This window comes from Schistocerca gregaria, chromosome 2 (assembly GCF_023897955.1).
Source record: "Schistocerca gregaria isolate iqSchGreg1 chromosome 2, iqSchGreg1.2, whole genome shotgun sequence".
Lineage (NCBI taxonomy): Eukaryota > Metazoa > Arthropoda > Insecta > Orthoptera > Acrididae > Schistocerca > Schistocerca gregaria.
In genome coordinates this window covers 403220058-403238650 of record NC_064921.1, presented here as the reverse complement: position 1 = coordinate 403238650, position 18593 = coordinate 403220058, and the positions used below count along the sequence as shown (strand labels likewise).

General features: G+C 42.4%; 1 protein-coding gene across 1 annotated transcript in view; it reads left to right on the top strand.

Annotated features, from left to right (window-relative positions):
- LOC126322655 (inositol polyphosphate multikinase-like) overlaps positions 1 to 18593 on the top strand; it is a 347524-nt gene that overhangs the window by 146043 nt on the left and 182888 nt on the right. The gene's annotated exons all lie outside the window — the stretch shown is intronic.

Below are 18593 nucleotides of genomic sequence, written 5' to 3'. Positions count from 1 at the left end.
GATCTGTCTTACACCCCCCCCCCCCCTCCCCACCCTTCTGTTGTACACTCACCAGTGGTATTTTAGAGCGAATAAAGTCGTAGAAAATAGACATCAGTGGTGGTCTTACGACATAGCTAGAAACGTAAATATTGAAAAAGTCCACCCCCGCCCCCATCCTCCCTCCCACGAGATAAACCAGTTCATGTCTTGAGGAATGTTGTTGTAACATGGGTGGGACGTCGGTTACTCTAGTATTATAAGTGTTTTACGAAATAACGTGGCAGCGCACCCAGATGAATTTTAAAAATAATTAACGCATTTGTTTGTTTTAAAGTACATAGTTCCGTATTAGCCACTTTTCCTTCATGTAAACTATCCCCACCTTCTAAATCTGATCGTTGTGGGTTCACCATCGGAACTTGTCGCTCAGCAATCATTAAAACGGCTGATAGGAGAAAATGGTTGGTTGCATAATTACCACACTGGTGCATACCAACAACCATTCGCCCCAGACGCCTCCCCCGACTAGAGAAGAAAGGCTGGGGAGGAGGATAATCTCAACAGCAATTTCCGGTGTTACGGATTTAAATGCACAGTTTTTTTTGTAATGAGCCAAGGACACTTGTTTCCCAACTGAAACTGACTACCTTCCGGCGATAATGGAACCCGCATTGGAACAGTAGTGATCCATTATGTTATGGCCTGTAAGACATTGGGATGTAATTTCATCGGAGTGAGTACTTGGGATTCTTGATTGGATGAAACTACATGTCAGGGAAAGAAGCAAGATGTTGGTTAACGTCAGCGGTGATTTGTTCTCAGCAGATGTCCTGGACCAGTTAGCGAACTGCGGTTGGCACACACCGTGCCCATCGAACTAGTTTTCTTGGCAGCCGCAAAGGACGTCGGTGAGTCATTCGCCTTTACAGCAACGGCAAGCGGCCAGTAACCTAATTACACGATGGGAAGGCGAAAAGAGATGAAAGATGTAATCAACACACACCGCTCTTCACGTGAACAGGAATAAAAACTGCCGGCTGCGTATAAGCAGACACGTGTCGGATTTTAATATGACACCGCTACGGCCACTTACAAACCCTCGGGAAGAAATTGAGAGAAGGGAACTCACAACCCCAATAGAAAGCAGTGCGTGCACTCAAAAAGGAAATTGCCTGCGATTCACGTAGCGCTTGTTATGGCGTCGTTTGGAATATTTTCGGATGAAAGATTTGTGACAAATACTTTTGTATTAATTCGGTCCCCAACGATGCCATTCATTTAACTTCAGAGCATATAATTAAACTGAAACATTTTGGAAGACCATATCAGTGTCGCAAAGCGCCAATAAACCGCAGCGTTTGTACTCTCTGAACGCGTTCTCGAAATACTGTGGTAAAATTGGTTAGAAATTGGCTTCTCTACCTCTGTGATTTGTCTAATAACATTGTTGTAATGGGAGTTCAAGAAGTTTCTGTGTCGATGTAATCATGTTGTGTACTACAAAACCAAATGAGAGAATAAATTCCTCAGCGTACACCCGTTTGTTTCGTAGAAACCGCCAAGCCCAGGTAGTCTCTTTTTTGTACGGGACGAGATACAATCCTTGTTCTTTATAGTACGTCTCGAGTTGTAAGTAGGCTGTTTAGGTTTTTATGTTGGTAACGCCACGTAGCGCTCTGTATGAAAATCACTGACTGCTGTGTGCAATCAGTGGCTGGTTGGTATTGTTGAAATATTCGCTATTGTAGTGTTGGGCAGTTGGATGTGAACAGTGCATAGCGTTGCGCAGTTGGAGGTGAGCCGTCAGGAGGGTTGGATGTGGAGAGAGAAATGCCAGAGTTTTGAGAGGTTGCTATAAGCGGACGATCTGGAATTGTGTCCGCTAGAAAAAGGAAATTTGTAAAGATGGATGTCATGAATTGACAGATATCTATATAATGACTTTTGAACATTATTAAGGTAAATACATTGTTTGTTCTGTATAAAAATCTTTCATTTGCTAACTATGCCTATCAGTAGTTAGTGCCTTCAGTAGTTTGAATCTCTTATTTAGCTGGCAGTAGAGGCGCTCGCTGTATTGCAGTAGTTCGAGTAACGAAGATTTTTGTGAGGTAAGTGATTCATGAAAGGTATAGGTTATTGCTAGTCAGGGCAATTTTTTTTTTTTTTTTTTTTTTTTTTTTTTGTAGGGCTTCTTGAAAGTCAGATTGCGTTGCGTTAAAAATATTGTGTGTCAGGTTAGCGATGATCAGAATAACTAGAGAGAAAACTGTTTGAGTACGTTTGAGTTTTACTGAGCTGTTTCTTCAGTTCGATGTCAGGTGCACTGTTTATATGCGACTGTTACCATACTAACATCATTCAACATGTAAACATTGCTCAGTGGTTTGCATTAATAAGCGGAAAAGTGAAAAGCGAGAAATGGGACTTAATGAATAAATTTGGGGTTTCATGAGAGAGCAGTGATTTCTATCGAGGGGAGGAAGCCAGCAGCCGGTAGTCCATACACAGCGTGCTGCACTGCGATGCGACTGGCTGCGCCCCCACGACCAGAAACAATATGGCGTGCGATCGTTCGAGAGACTGTTAGTGGTCTACACTAACAGCAAGAGCTTCTGTTGGAAATCAACCACGGTTCACTAACCACACGGTGGGTGAAAAAAAAGAGACATTTAACTGTCAATGCATACTAGTGAAATGGATGAAAAATGAGGCTGATATTCACAGAAAGGCACCGAGGACCGACACCTGTGAAGAAGGGACCCGTCCACGTCCCAGAAGCATATTTGTGTTTTCGTTGGCAACCTTCTCGGGAGGCACCATAAGTGTCAACAAAGTTTTTCTCGGGTCGCCTTCTTACTTCGCCTGCTAAAAAACGTCTCTATGCAAAGTACCCCTCCGGTAAAACGAAGAAGACCTTTTGAACGGAACGATCTAGACGTTGTAACGGCAAGCAGTTATTTTAATGAAACAGTTATTTCATAAATGGTGATTAACTGTATGGACATCCGTACCCTGATACTGCGATACTTAGGATCACGTAGCTAGACTTCTTCGTTCTCAGCAGATAGCAACTGCATAAATTCACAAACAAAAATTAGAAGGTTGTGAGCTAATAACTTAATCAAAAAGTAATTACTGCAGAATGTTCCAGTGCAAGTGATAAATGAAAATCCATGTATTAATTTATATGCAAATCAAAGTCCTTGGCTTGTGATAATGAAATATACAGCCAAATGGATGCCTATAACGTCATGTAATGTAGTTTTTTTGTACTTCAATTTCGTGGTCGAACAAAGTATACTGCTTTTATCTAGTCATCGATTTTTTTTATTCATCAGTCTTCTGATTGGTTTAATGCGACCGCCACGAATACCTCGCCTGTACCAACTTCTTCATCTAAGAGTAACAATTGCAATCTACGTCCTCCTTTATTTGATGGACGTGTTCCAATCTATGTCTGCCTCTACAGTTTTTACCCTCTACAGTTCCAGCTCCCCCTAGTACCAGCACTTACTCCCTGGTATCTGTCTTTTCTTCTTGTCAGGGTTTTCCATATATTTCTGCCCTCGCCGATTATGTGGTGAATCCTATCATTCCTTCATTTATCAGTCCATCTAATTTTCAACATTCCTCTGTAGCGCCACATCTCAAATGCTTCGATTCTCTTCTGTTCCAGTTTTAACACTGTGCATATCTCATTACCATACAATGCTGTTCTCTAAACGTACATTCGCAGGAATTTCTTCTTCAAATTAATGCTTACGTTTCATATTAGTAGATTCCTCTTGTCTAGGAATGCATTTACACCTGTGTTACTCTGCATTTTATGTCTTCCTTGTTGCGTCCATCATGAGTTCTTTTGCTGCCTGGGTTGCAGAATTCCTTAACTTCGTCTGCTTCGTCGTCACCAATCATGATGTCAAGTTTCTCGTCGTTATCATTTCTGCTGCTTCTTATTACTTTTCTTTCAATCCATATTCTGTACTAATTAGAATATACATTCCATAGAATAGATCCTCCAGTTCTTCACTTTCACTCAGGACAGCTATGTCACTAGCGAATATTATCACTGTCATCCTTTCACCTTGAATTTTAAACACATTCTTGAACCTTTATTTTATTTCTGTCATTGCTTCGTCGATGTATAGATTGAGCAATAGAGGCAAGAGGATGCACTGTTGTGTTACACACATTTTATTCCGAGCACTTCGATCTTGGTCTTCCAGTGTTATTGCTCGCTCTGGGTCCTTGTATAGACTGTATATCACTCATCTCTGCTTATAGCTTACCCCCATTTTCCTCAGAACTTCAAACCTCTTGCAGCATTATTGAACGCTTTTTTTCGTGTCGACAAATCCTATGAACGCGTCTTGATTTTTCTTCAATCTTGCTTCCTTTATCTGTCGCAACGTCAGAACTGCCTCTATGGTGGCTTCACCTTTTTTTAAAGCCAAATTGATCGTCATCTAACAGATCCTCAGTTTTCCATTCCATTCTTCAGTCTATTATTCTTGTCAGCAGCTTGAATGCGTGAGCTGTTAAGCCGACTGTACGGTAATTTTCGCACTTGTCGGCTCTTGTTGTCTTCGGAATTGTGAGGATGATGTTTTATCGAAAGTTTGATGTTATATCGTCATCCCCATACATTCTACACAGTAATGTGACTATTCATTTTGTTGCCACTTCCCCAATGATTTTAGGAATTACGATGGACTATTATCTACCCCTTCTCTCTTATGTCGTCCGAATCTCTTTTAAATTCTGTTTCTAATACTGGATACCCTGTCTCTTCTATATCGACTACTGTTTCTTCTTCTATCACGTCTTCAGTGAAGTATTCCCCTCAAAGAAGCCTTCAAAGTCCTCTTTCTGCTTATCCGCTCTTTACACTGCGTCTGAAATGTTTTTATTTTCACCGGAGGTTGTTTTGACTCTTCTGTATACGGAGTCACTTTTTCCAACAGTCTTTTTCGATTTCTTCAATCTTTTCATGCAGATATTAAAGCTGGGTTTCCTTGCACTTCCTATTTATTCAGGTCCGAAGCGACTTGCATTCGAATTTCCATGAACATTTCTGTACTTCCTTCTTGCTTCGATCTACTGAAGTGCCGGCCGTTGTGGTCTCGCGGTTCTAGGCGCGCAGTCCGGAACCGTGCGACTGCTACGGTCGCAGGTTCGAATCCTGCCTCGGGCATGGATGTGTGTGATGTCCTTAGGTTAGTTAGGTTTAAGTAGTTCTAAGTTCTAGGGGACTAATGACCATAGCAGTTGAGTCCCATAGTGCTCAGAGCCATTTGAACCATCTACTGAAGTATTTCGTCTGTTACCCACGCTTTCCTCCCCCCATGAACCATGGACCTTGCCGTTGGTGGGGAGGCTTGCGTGCCTCAGCGATACAGATGGCCGTACCGTAGGTGCAACCACAACGGAGGGGTATCTGTTGAGAGGCCAGACAAACGTGTGGTTCCTGAAGAGGGGCAGCAGCCTTTTCAGTAGTTGCAGGGGCAACAGTCTGGATGATTGACTGATCTGGCCTTGCAACATTAACCAAAACGGCTTTGCTGTGCTGGTACTGCGAACGGCTGAAAGCAAGGGGAAACTACAGCCGTAATTTTTCCCGAGGACATGCAGCTTTACTGTATGATTAAATGATGATGGCATCCTCTTGGGTAAAATATTCCGGAGGTAAAATAGTCCCCCATTCGGATCTCCGGGTGGGGACTACTCAGGAGGATGTCGTTATCAGGAGAAAGAAAACTGGCGTTCTACGGATCGGAGCGTGGAATGTCAGATCCCTTAATCGGGCAGGTAGGTTAGAAAATTTAAAAAGGGAAATGGATAGGTTAAAGTTAGATATAGTGGGAATTAGTGAAGTTCGGTGGCAGGAGGAACAAGACTTCTGGTCAGGTGACTACAGGGTTATAAACACAAAATCAAATAGGGGTAATGCAGGAGTAGGTTTAATAATGAATAGGAAAATAGGAATGCGGGTAAGCTACTACAAACAGCATAGTGAACGCATTATTGTGGCCAAGATAGATACGAAGCCCACACCTACTACAGTAGTACAAGTTTATATGCCAACTAGCTCTGCAGATGATGAAGAAATTGAAGAAATGTACGATGAAATAAAAGAAATTATTCAGATAGTGAAGGGAGACGAAAATTTAATAGTAATGGGTGACTGGAATTCGAGTGTAGGAAAAGGGAGAGAAGGAAACATAGTAGGTGAATATGGATTGGGGCTAAGAAATGAAAGAGGAAGCCGCCTAGTAGAATTTTGCACAGAGCACAACTTAATCATAGCTAACACTTGGTTTAAGAATCACGAAAGAAGGTTGTATACGTGGAAGAACCCTGGAGATACTAAAAGGTATCAGATAGATTATATAATGGTAAGACAGAGATTTAGGAACCAGGTTTTAAGTTGTAAGACATTTCCAGGGGCAGATGTGGACTCTGACCACAATCTATTGGTTATGACCTGTAGATTAAAACTGAAGAAACTGCAAAAATGTGGGAAATTAAGGAGATGGGACCTGGATAAACTGAAAGAACCAGAGGTTGTACAGAGTTTCAGAGAGAGCATAAGGGAACAATTGACAGGAATAGGGGAAATAAATACAGTAGAAGAAGAATGGGTAGCTCTGAGGGATGTAGTAGTGAAGGCAGCAGAGGATAAAGTAGGTACAAAGACGAGGGCTGCTAGAAATCCTTGGGTAACAGAAGAAATATTGAATTTAATTGATGAAAGGAGAAAATATAAAAATGCAGTAAATGAAGCAGGCAAAAAGGAATACAAACGTCTCAAAAATGAGATCGACAGGAAGTGCAAAATGGCTAAACAGGGATGGCTAGAGGACAAATGTAAGGATGTAGAAGCTTATCTCACTAGGGGTAAGATAGATATTGCCTACAGGAAAATTAAAGAGACCTTTGGAGAGAAGAGAACCACGTGTATGAATATCAAGAGCTCAGATGGCAGCCCAGTTCTAAGCAAAGAAGGGAAGGCAAAAAGGTGGAAGGAGTATATAGAAGGTTTATACAAGAGCGATGTACTTGAGGACAATATTATGGAAATAGAAGAGGATGTAGATGAAGACGAAATGGGAGATACGATACTGCGTGAAGAGTTTGACAGAGCACTGAAAGACCTGAGTCGAAACAAGGCCCCCGGAGTAGACAACATTCCATTAGAACTACTGACGGCCTTGGGAGAGCCAGTAATGACAAAACTCTACCAGCTGGTGAGCAAGATGTATGAGACAGGCGAAATACCCTCAGACTTCAAGAAGAATATAATAATTCCAATCCCAAAGAAAGCAGGTGCTGACAGATGTGAAAATTACCGAACTATCAGTTTAATAAGCCACGGCTGCAAAATACTAACGCGAATTCTTTACAGACGAATGGAAAAACTGATAGATGCAGACCTCGGGGAAGATCAGTTTGGATTCCGTAGAAATGTTGGAACACGTGAGGCAATACTGACCTTACGACTTATCTTAGAAGAAAAATTAAGAAAAGGCAAACCTACGTTTCTAGCATTTGTAGACTTAGAGAAAGCTTTTGACAATGTTGACTGGAATACTCTTTTTCAAATTCTAAAGGTGGCAGGGGTAAAATACAGGGAGCGAAAGGCTATTTATAATTTGTACAGAAACCAGATGGCAGTAATAAGAGTCGAGGGGCATGAAAGGGAAGCAGTGGTTGGGAAAGGAGTGAGACAGGGTTGTAGCCTCTCCCCGATGTTATTCAATCTGTATATTGAGCAAGCAGTAAAGGAAACAAAAGAAAAATTTGGAGTAGGTATTAAAATTCATGGAGACGAAGTAAAAACTTTGAGGTTCGCCGATGACATTGTAATTCTGTCAGAGACGGCAAAGGACTTGGAAGAGCAGTTGAACGGAATGGACAGTGTCTTGAAAGGAGGATATAAGATGAACATTAACAAAAGCAAAACGAGGATAATGGAATGTAGTCAAATTAAATCGGGTGATGCTGAGGGAATTAGATTAGGAAATGAGGCACTTAAAGTAGTAAAGGAGTTTTGCTATTTAGGAAGTAAAATAACTGATGATGGTCGAAGTAGAGAGGATATAAAATGTAGACTGGCAATGGCAAGGAAAGCGTTTCTGAAGAAGAGAAATTTGTTAACATCGAATATAGATTTATGTATCAGGAAGTCCTTTCTGAAAGTATTTGTTTGGAGTGTAGCCATGTATGGAAGTGAAACATGGACGATAACTAGTTTGGACAAGAAGAGAATAGAAGCTTTAGAAATGTGGTGCTACAGAAGAATACTGAAGATAAGGTGGATAGATCACGTAACTAATGAGGAGGTATTGAATAGGATTGGGGAGAAGAGAAGTTTGTGGCACAACTTGACTAGAAGAAGGGATCGGTTGGTAGGACATGTTTTGAGGCATCAAGGGATCACAAATTTAGCATTGGAGGGCAGCGTGGAGGGTAAAAATCGTAGAGGGAGACCGAGAGATGAGTACACCAAGCAGATTCAGAAGGATGTAGGTTGCAGTAGGTACTGGGAGATGAAGCAGCTTGCACAGGATAGAGTAGCATGGAGAGCTGCATCAAACCAGTCTCAGGACTGAAGACAACAACAACAACAACCCACGCTTTCTTCGCAGTTATCTTCTTTATACATACATTTTGGTCTCCAACGTCTATGATTGTCCTTATTAAAGATATCCATTCCTCTTCACATGAACTACCTACTGGGCTACTCATTATGGCAGTATCTATAGCCTCAGAGAACTTTAAACGTATCTTTTCATTTCTTAATGTTTCCGTAATACACTTCTTTGCATGATTCTTCCTCGCTAATCTCTTAAACTTCAGCCTACTCTTCATCACTACTATATTTTGAGCAATGTCTTCTCCTGGGTACGCCTTACAATCCAGTATCTGATTTCGGAATCTCTGTCTGACCATGATGAAATCCAACTGAAATCTTCTTGCATCTCCCGGCCTTTTCCAAGTATACCTCCCCCCTCTTGCGATTCTTGAAGAGAATATTCGCTATTACTAAGTGAATTTTACTGCAGAACTCAATTAGTCTTTCTCTTGTGTTATTCCTACTGTCAAGTCCATATTCTTCCGTAAAACTTTCTTCTACTCATCTCCTACAATCTCATTCCAGTCCCTCGTGAGTGCTAGATTTTCATCTCCCTTTAAGTGCTACATTACTCGTTCAATATTCTCATACACCTTATCTTTTCATTTTCTGCTTGCGACGTCGGCATCTCTGCCCTACCTTCCTACTCATAAAGGATCCTATTCCCGTTATACCTTTTCCTGCCGCCGTTGATATTACCTTACAATCATCTGTCCAGAATCCTTGTCTTCTTTACGTTTCACGTCGCTGACTTCCACTATAAGTAGTGTGAACCTTAGCATTTCCCTTTTCATATTTTCTGGCTTCGCTACACGTTCAAATTTCTGACATTCCACGCCCCGATTCGTGGGACGTTATCCTTTCGTTGGCGTATCAGTTTTCTTTTTCTATTGTCACTTCCCACTTGGCAGTCCTCGCCCGGAGATTCGAACGGGAAACTAGTCTGGAATCTTTTGCTAATGTAGAGATTATCATGACACTCATTTAGTTACAAGCCACATGTCCTGTGAGTACACTTTATGTCTTCAATGCAATGGTTTCCATTGCCTTCTACATCCTCATGCCGTTGATAATTGCTGTTTCCTCCGCCTCTTAATGGCAATTTCCCATTCCAGTGGCAAGAGAGTGCCCTAAACCTCTTTCCACCCTCTTCCACGACGCCGTTGGCAGATGGAGAGTGGCTTCTTATGCTGGAAGTCTTTGACCCCTATTGTTGATGATTTTTATTCCAAATTTAAGCAGTGGCGAGCCACGAAATCGGGGTTCATGACGCTTCGGTACAGACGCCGGCCATGATCACGAGTGCGCCGTAACAACTGCTAAAAGGCGCTATTTTCTTTAGCAATGGTAAGAGGGTGCCAAGCGTTTTGATATCCTTCCCACAAATCACTTTGTATTGCGCTCCCTGCAGGAGGAATCACAAAATTTAGGGTTATTCTCCAAACTGGCAACATAGGGCATTGCCGTCTTGACAGCACTGGCTTCATCGTGCAGTGGAGGGATCCGCTTTCCGCTGCGCAAACCATTTGTCGCACGGGCTTTTTTTCTAGAAGCCATTTTTCCATCTGCGTCTTGTTTCTTATTGTTTTGCTCTTAAAATAAAGATTTTCGCAAAATAAATAAAATGTGAAACTTTCACTGAACAACATGAGAGAAGCACCACGGTGTAGTAATACAGATTATTAAGAGGATACCAGAAGTTTTCCTTTTTCTGCTATGGAGTGGATGTTCAACTTTCACTCGCTTTACGCGTACCCCTTCATATTCTTTGCATACCATCGTCTTATACACTGAAGCGCCAAAGAAACAGGTATAGGAACGCGTATTCAAATACAGAGCTATGTAAAGAAGCAGAATATGGCGCTGGGGTCGGCAACGCCTTTATAAGACTAGTGTCTGGCGCAGCTGTTAGATCGGTTACCGGTGCTACAATGGCAGGTTATCAAGATTTAAGCGAGAGTGAACGTGGTGCTATAGTCGGCGCACGAACAAGGGTCACAGCGTCTGCGAAGCAACGATGAAGTGGGGATTTTCCCATACGATCATTTCACGAGTGTAGCGTGAATATCAGGAATCCGGTAAAACGTCAAATCTGCAACACCGCTCCGGCCGGAAAAAGATCCTACAAGAACGGGACCAACGACGAATGAAGAGTGTCATTCAGCGTGACAGAAGTGCAACCCTTCCGCAAATTGCTGTAGATTTCAATGCTGGATCATCAACAAGTGTTAGCGTGCGAATCATTCAACGAGACATAATCGAAACGGGCTTTCCAAGCCGAAGGCCCACAGGTGTAGCCTTGATGAATGCACGACAGAAACCATAGACTGGAAACATGTTACCTGGTAGAACGAGTCTCGTTTCAAATTGTATTGAGCGGATGGACGAGTACGGGTATGAAGACAACCTCATGAATCCGTGGACCCTGCATGTCAGCAGGAGGCTGTTTAAGTTGGTGGAGGCTCTGTAATGGTGTGGGGCGTGTGCAGTTGGACTGATATGGGGACCCCTTATACATCTAGATACAACTCTGACAGGTGACACGTACGTAAGCACCCTGTCTGTTCACCTGCATCCATTCACATCCATTGTGCATTCCGACGGACATGGGCAATTTCAGCAGGACAATGCCACACCGCAGACGTCCGGAATTGGTACAGAGTGGCTCCAGGAACACTCTTCTGAGTGTCTCCCCAGACAATAATATTATTGAGCATATCTGGGATGCCTTGCAACGTGCTCCCTCGTACTGTTTCAGATTTAAGGTCAGCCCTGTAGTATTCATGGTGTCAGTTCCCTCCACCACTACTCCGTCGAGTTGCGACACTTCTGGGTGCTCGTGACGGTGCTACACGATATTAGGCAGATGTGGCAGTTTCTTTGGCTCTTCACTGTATTATGTCGCAAGTTTGTTGTGGCAACTCACGTTTTTAAATTTTCAAAGCAAACGGAGCAAAGTAGTACGTTAATACCACACTTTTTAAAACACTTCCAGGTAGGGATAGTGTCAGTCTATAACAAAATTGATGTTGGGCGACGAGTGTGAGAAAGTGTGACACAGACGAGACAGGGCAAGTCTCGAACACTGCACGTACTTGTGTACCACATAGCTGGCCGCGCCATTTGGTAACAACTATACTGTACCAATTCTTACGCCATGTTTTTGTTGCCCGCTTATGTCGGCATTGTTATTTCAGTAGCACTGATCGCTTTCCCCATTTTCTATAATAACGCAATATGAATAAAAATTAAACGTTCTTTAAAAACGGTTTATTTAAAAACGAAAAACTGAATTTTCGTCTTTTTTTTACCGGGATATAAGTAAAAAATAAGAACATCCGTTATAACCAAGATCAAAGAAATATCGAGAAACACCATGCCGGATGTTCAGAACTAAAATATCAGTATCGGTTTTAACTGGATTACATTTATTGTTAGTTTTATTTAAGGCTGATGATTTTGCTAATACTTTATATTTTCCTTTGTTGTTTAATTTTGGTTCTTATTATTTTACGTTTTTATGATTGTAGCTTTTTTAGATTTTGCCATACTTAGGCCGACACCGGCTAACGTAGGCGTGAAGGCCGGAACTGCGATGACATGAGCGCCAACAGCTGACACTCGTTAACAGCCACCTGCTGCCCGCCGCGTCACAGCCGGGACCGCCTTGGCCCTGACTCTCACCCGCCTGCTAATTGCTCCGTCCGTATCGATGTGTCGTAACCTGCCGACACGGTGCGAGCTGCCTTGGCGGACTCGCTCAGTCTCATTCTACTCCATTCATAGAACGTGGGCCAGAAATTTTCAACTCCGTACGAATCCAAATACACACCCTGACAAAAGATTGAAAGCACTCGGAAGGCGAAAAGGAAACGAAATGAAGAAGGTTTGTGATATGATTTCATTCATTTCAGAATCGAATCATATACACAAAGAACTTAGCAGTATGAGACTGCACACCCGCTAGTCTCGATGCATGCACTAATTCGGTTGCGAAGGGTGTCATAAAGTGATTCGATCATCTTCTGGGGCAAGATGGGGTCCACAGCTGTTACAAATGATCCTTGATACTTATTGGATACTGACATTCAAACGCCGGCCGGAGAGGCCGAGCGGTTCTAGGCGCTACAGTCTGGAGCCGCGCGGCCGCTACAGTCGCAGGTTCGAATCCTGCCTCGGGCATGAATGTGTGTGATGTCCTTAGGTTAGTTAGATTTAAGTAGTTCTAAGTTCTAGGAGACTGATGACCTCAGAAGTTGAGTCCCATAGTGCTCAGAGCCATTTGAACCATTTGACACTCAAACGGGTTGACTTTCGAGCTGGTCCCAAACACATCAGATCTGGGCACCTTGCTGACCACGAGAATACCTCAGTATCTCGCAGACAGTTCATAGAGAAACGTGTTATGTTTAGTACAAGCATTACCCTGCTGAGACACACCACGAGAGGTAACACGTGAGAACGAACGATGACCGTTGTGTACTGTTATGTTGTCAAAGTTCCCTCAATCACTGCAGGCTATGAGCTTAAGTCATCTGAGTTTCGCAGGCATGTTTAAAAAAATACATAATAACTATTTGGAGAACCCTTTTTTTTTAAATAAATTGTCTTCTATTGTTCGGATAGTATCTTTTTGTGACCGTCTTACTACTTATAGCTCCTTGCTTTCTGTAGCCTTTCAACTGACATCCGACCGTGTCTTATGGTCAGTTTAACTTTTTTGTCAGACAGTGTTTCGCAGAAATTATTGGCATATATGGTCAGCATCCAACTTCTTCCCATCAATTTCTCACTTTAAATCAATAAATATGGTGCAACATTTCCTACTTGGCGCAAAATTTCTCCAGGCAAATACCTTTTGTACCGTTACGTGGTTGTGGTTGAGTGGGACCCATTCTGCGCCTACCCATTTATTAACAACTTGTGGCGGTTACCACGAATCAAACACGGGATCTTAATTACCAGTAACCAGCGACAGTGGTCGCTGGACCACATTAAAGAAAGCATTGTGATTAACTCAAGATACCTGTAATTTAACTTTACCAATGATATGTCAGCGGACCTAACCGAATCACGCGCGCCCTGCCGTCGCTCAGCCCGGCCGCACATGCGCGGTGGTCGGCCTTAGCTTCACGTCGAGGCTGCCGGAGGTTCGTGGCGTTATCTCCGGCTGAAGACGTCGCGCCATTCAATAGTTCTTGCTTGCAGCTACCTCTATGGCCGCAAGATATAACGGGAGCACAGACCTGACGCCACGGCCACTCATTCTTGCTCGCTAGCTGTGTTAATATCGAAGTGTTATTGCATATATCTTCTAACATTCTTCGTGGTGTCTGTTTGTTCTAAGTCGTGTCTCCCTACCACTTTCGCGCAACGACGCTCTGAGCGTGTTTTTTAGGGAATTGACTAGTTTGAACCTGGGACCTGTTGCTGGTAAAGAGACGCCAGACCACACATGACATGTAGAGTTCAGAAGAGTTCAGTGAAACTAGATGATATAATCAAATACTTAATGCTTTCAGCGTCAGCTCCACTGCACTCCCTGTAAAAGAATCTTAATACCAACTAAATTTAGTGGAAGGGGTTCAAGGCTTTCCTATTTTTAGTTAGATGGTAAAGTAAAGTCGAAAAAGCAATTAAGTTTACCATTGGAATATTTATTCTACTCACAAAACATTGTTGATAAATTGCTCTATTGATAAAAGGAAATATTTTAATACAGGATGATAAAAACCTACTGCGTTCAACAAAAATGTGAACGAATATTCCCTGAATGGGTTTCCAACGTAAATGGATCGAAGGATGACCTATGCCATATCACATTTATAATCTAGGTTTAAGTTAAGTTTCACAAAAGAGAAAACTATCAAAATGGTCTACAGTGACTCTCAATTATCTTTAATTATTTATTTAACTTGTCATAAATTACAGTGGCTGATGTGACTTCTCAATAATTATATTACAGAAAAATCATCGCGTTTCAGATTTTAACTTCAAGTAGCAAATGTGAATTCCATGAGCTTTAATTGACGAGCGACACTAGTATTACGCAAAAAGGGGATGTAACAGATGATACTTCTGCAGTTCTGAGTGTAGCCTTATGCGGCATCGCATGCGTTCATTACCTTGTCGTTGGTTAGGCAGCGTCAGGAAGCGGCGGGCGGCACAGCTCCACACACCTCGCCGTCTCGGAAGCAATCCTCTCTAACTTCTCTTTACTACAATTTACCGAAGTTGGTTTAAGAAAAAGGTATCCATCTGTGTTTTCAACTGACCAATCAGGGTCTCAATGTTAACTTAAGCTCCGCCTACAAAAATTCTGTCTATCCAATGAGAATGTTTTTAATATTTGCAACTTAACAGGGATGCGTATAATCTCACGCTAAAACTTGCAGCTGGTGTGGCCCTTTTAGTGTTATCGTAAGATGTATACTGTTCTTGTGGAGGGCTCTATCTTTTAACATGGGCTGGGGGCTGCTCTTCGATGTGGGTGTCCGTCCCTTATCGTAGGGCCTTCTAGCTTACGCGGCTCTGCTCTCGGCTTCTGTTCTCGTTTCTCTCCTCGGAACTGCGTCTGTTTCACGGTGGGAAGGTATGATATGCTTTTAGGCGTTCTTCTGTTAGTTTGTGGTATTCCATTTGCTCACTCGTTGATCATATTCCTTTGGTTAATTTAATGTCAGGATTTATTCGGAACTATGTGACATACTGCCGGATTTGCTATCATATAAGAGTTTTAATGGAAGGTGTTGGATTTGCCTGACACCTTACAATCTTTTATGACAACCTTGGGCTTAGAACTTAGTTACGATTTGGATTGTACTGTGGATTTGTGAATTGTATTGTGAACTTAATTGCGTAGCTACTCGCTATGAGAGAAATAGACGGTGCCTGCTTCAGTGTGGAGAACAAAGATAAGTAATCTTCCTCATCGTAGGCGCCTTACATTGAGACTAATCTTTTCTCGGCCATCAGATCTTGCGTCACACCCCGGTCACGTCCGGATACCAATTCCAACTTATGTTTGCCACTCCAGGCAGACATAAAAACCTACACTGTAGGATGATCTCATACAATAATGCCTGATGCGTTTTCATGACTTCATTAATAAGTAATCGGTTTTGATTTTCGGTAGTGACTATGATCTTTTTTGTAGAAATAAGTTTCCAAAGATAAAAACCTAGCAACCTACATAAATATTTCTTGCTCCACCGGGCCTCTGGATCAGGTTCCTTGCCATGTGGACGCTCCTGGATAATCTGTTAAGTCCAATGAACACAATGCAACCTCCTGGTGGTGTTCAGGCGACTGTGACTAGGCGGGTCACACGTGGCGGATTAAGCGCGTCTTTTAGGATACCTGCATCTTTAAGGAGTAGATGTGAATAGTATTGTGTCCTGACACTGGAATAAACGTCTTCGGAGCGTGAGACGCGGGGAGTTGATGCAGTCTTTATACCGAGCTGCTTTTGCTGCTGTTTCTTGTTACAAACCTCTCTGATGCCGTAACACTGACGCCTCCCCTCTCCCTCCCCCTCTCTTCCCCTTGCCAGGATATCTGCATTTACACAGTACTGTATAAGCCACCTTACGGCGTGTAGCTGAGGGTACTTCCAGTACCTCTAACTGATCCCCCTACCCTGTTCCTCTCACGATGGCGCATGGGAAGAAGGGTAGTACGGTTCGACTCCTGCTAGAACTTAATTTATAATTAATATTTTTTTCATCGCTGCTCGTATTTGGTTTGCATCCAAACTATCGGAAGAAAGAGAAATTCTTCAAAATGTCAACGAGGTGGGTTTCTCCTTAGTAACTCCGAACATGTGTTGTGAATGGGGGAATACTGCATTTATTCGGCAAATACCATCCTGCAACGTGTGATGTCGAGAACACATCCGTAGAGGAATTTACATTAGTCTTGTGACTTACTGTATTACTGGATAACGCCATTCGCATCATTATTTATCGGGGTTTGACTTGGCCTCTCCGAGCCTGAACCTCGTGCTTGAAAATTTAATTAAAAATAGTAAATAGTGGAATAATTATGAAATTCACTACAACGGCATGAAAAGGCACGTGGTTCTTTTTTCATTATATTGCCTCTCAAATGTCGTATAATAATGTGACCAGTGATAAAAATATATAGATTAAAAAATAAGTGTTAGCGGCATTCGAATCGTTAGCGCGACCACGACCCTCTTGTTAAGCCCTAACTTGACCACACCAACTTCTCGTGATGGCGCCTGCGCACACGTACATCAGGTACATAACAGACGAGTGAACCGTTTCCTGCAATTTTCTCGGAATTACGATAGTAGTGCACCTTACTACTTGCACGTTATGTTGTTTTAATAGCCTACTAAAGGTCTACAATATCTGAAGTAAATTCATGATCCCAACAGCCGGCCGTAGTGGCTGAGCTGTTCTAGGAACCACGTGACCGCTACGGTCGCAGATTCGAATCCTGCCTCGGACATGGATGTGTATGAGGTCCTTAGGTTAGTTAGGTTTAAGTAGTTCTAGGGGACTGATGACCTCAGCAGTTAAGTCCCATAATGCTCAGAGCCATTTGAACCATGATCACAACATTGTGGCCTCCCCTTGTATGCTGTTTCGATACGAAAAATATCAATTGTGGGTCTGATCACATCCGTAATTTCTGTTCATTCCAGATTATCGAAATTTTTACCATGTGTTCTTAAGAAGATATTTCTTTGGGACCTAGAAACTTTTTTCATTATTATTATCCGTTACCGATATCCAGAGGTTCAAAGTTACCGTACTTATGCGTGTAAAATATGCACGTACTGTCCTGTCTGAGGCGTAAATGCAGATTTAACTGATCTAGTGAACATCTGTCAGGGGTTTTGGGTCAGCACATTGGCTCTTAGATCACCAAATTTTTGTTTTTGGTCGCCGTTTTTCCACCAATAAAAGTTTATGACGCGCTGTGTCTGTGTAATGAGTACTTCATACCTATACAGACTGTCTTGACCTGGACATTATTCGATGGTACCATCTGGCGGCGTAGGCGCCTTACAAAAAATTATCTTGTCATGCGAAATTCTTTGTACCTGCAAACCAAACGCCGCATTTTTTGGTGCACGGAAGGTGTAGCCTAAAAATGTTGTGCATTATTATGTAAGGAATTGTAAAGTGAAACTGCGCTGGATGGGAGACGAGTTTGTGGTAACCGTATATTATACATACTTATTTGTTGTTTATACGTATCAGAGTATATAAATGAGTCGACGTATTTAAATAAAATTGTCAAAACTTTACTGACCTTAGAATTCGTTTTATGTAAGCATCAAATCCTTCAGGTAGCAGGTAAAAGAAGGGAACCGGCAGAAAAATGCTTCTGCTTTAAAAGACCTTGACAGAAAAGTGCGGAGTCAGCTTCCTCGTTCCTCATTCCTCCTTCCTTGTCAAAAATTTTGACTTGCAAACATATTCACGCTTTTGTGCTGAAGGAGACTAGCAGAGAGACAGTGACACTGGCAGAAAGAGGAGGCGGTGCCAGTGGCAGAGAAAGAGTGAGGAGACGGTGACGGTGAGAGAAAGTGGCACTGAAAGAGAAAGATAGATGGATAGAGACAGATGCAGTGGAGGCAAAAGAGAGACGAGAAAGTGCAAATGAAAATTACAGATGAATGGAGACCATACATAGGATTGGGGGTTTGGACCCTCCCAGCCCGGGGAACATGGACATGTAGATAAAGGGAAGGGCGCGTTTGGACCGAAATCTTAAACACGTGTGTATAGGGGAAAGATAAGTTGGACGCTCCAGAATTTTTGAGGTGCTGAGATGGCAGTGAGAAGTATAGACAAAAGGAGACAGTGTAAGTGAGGGAAAAGACAGTGGCAGTGTGATGAGCTATAAATCAGTGGGAGTAAAGGATACAGTGGGAGAGAGACGTATGTGTATAGGCAAACAGAGACTGGGAAAAAGGATTTAGAATGTTCTGTATTAA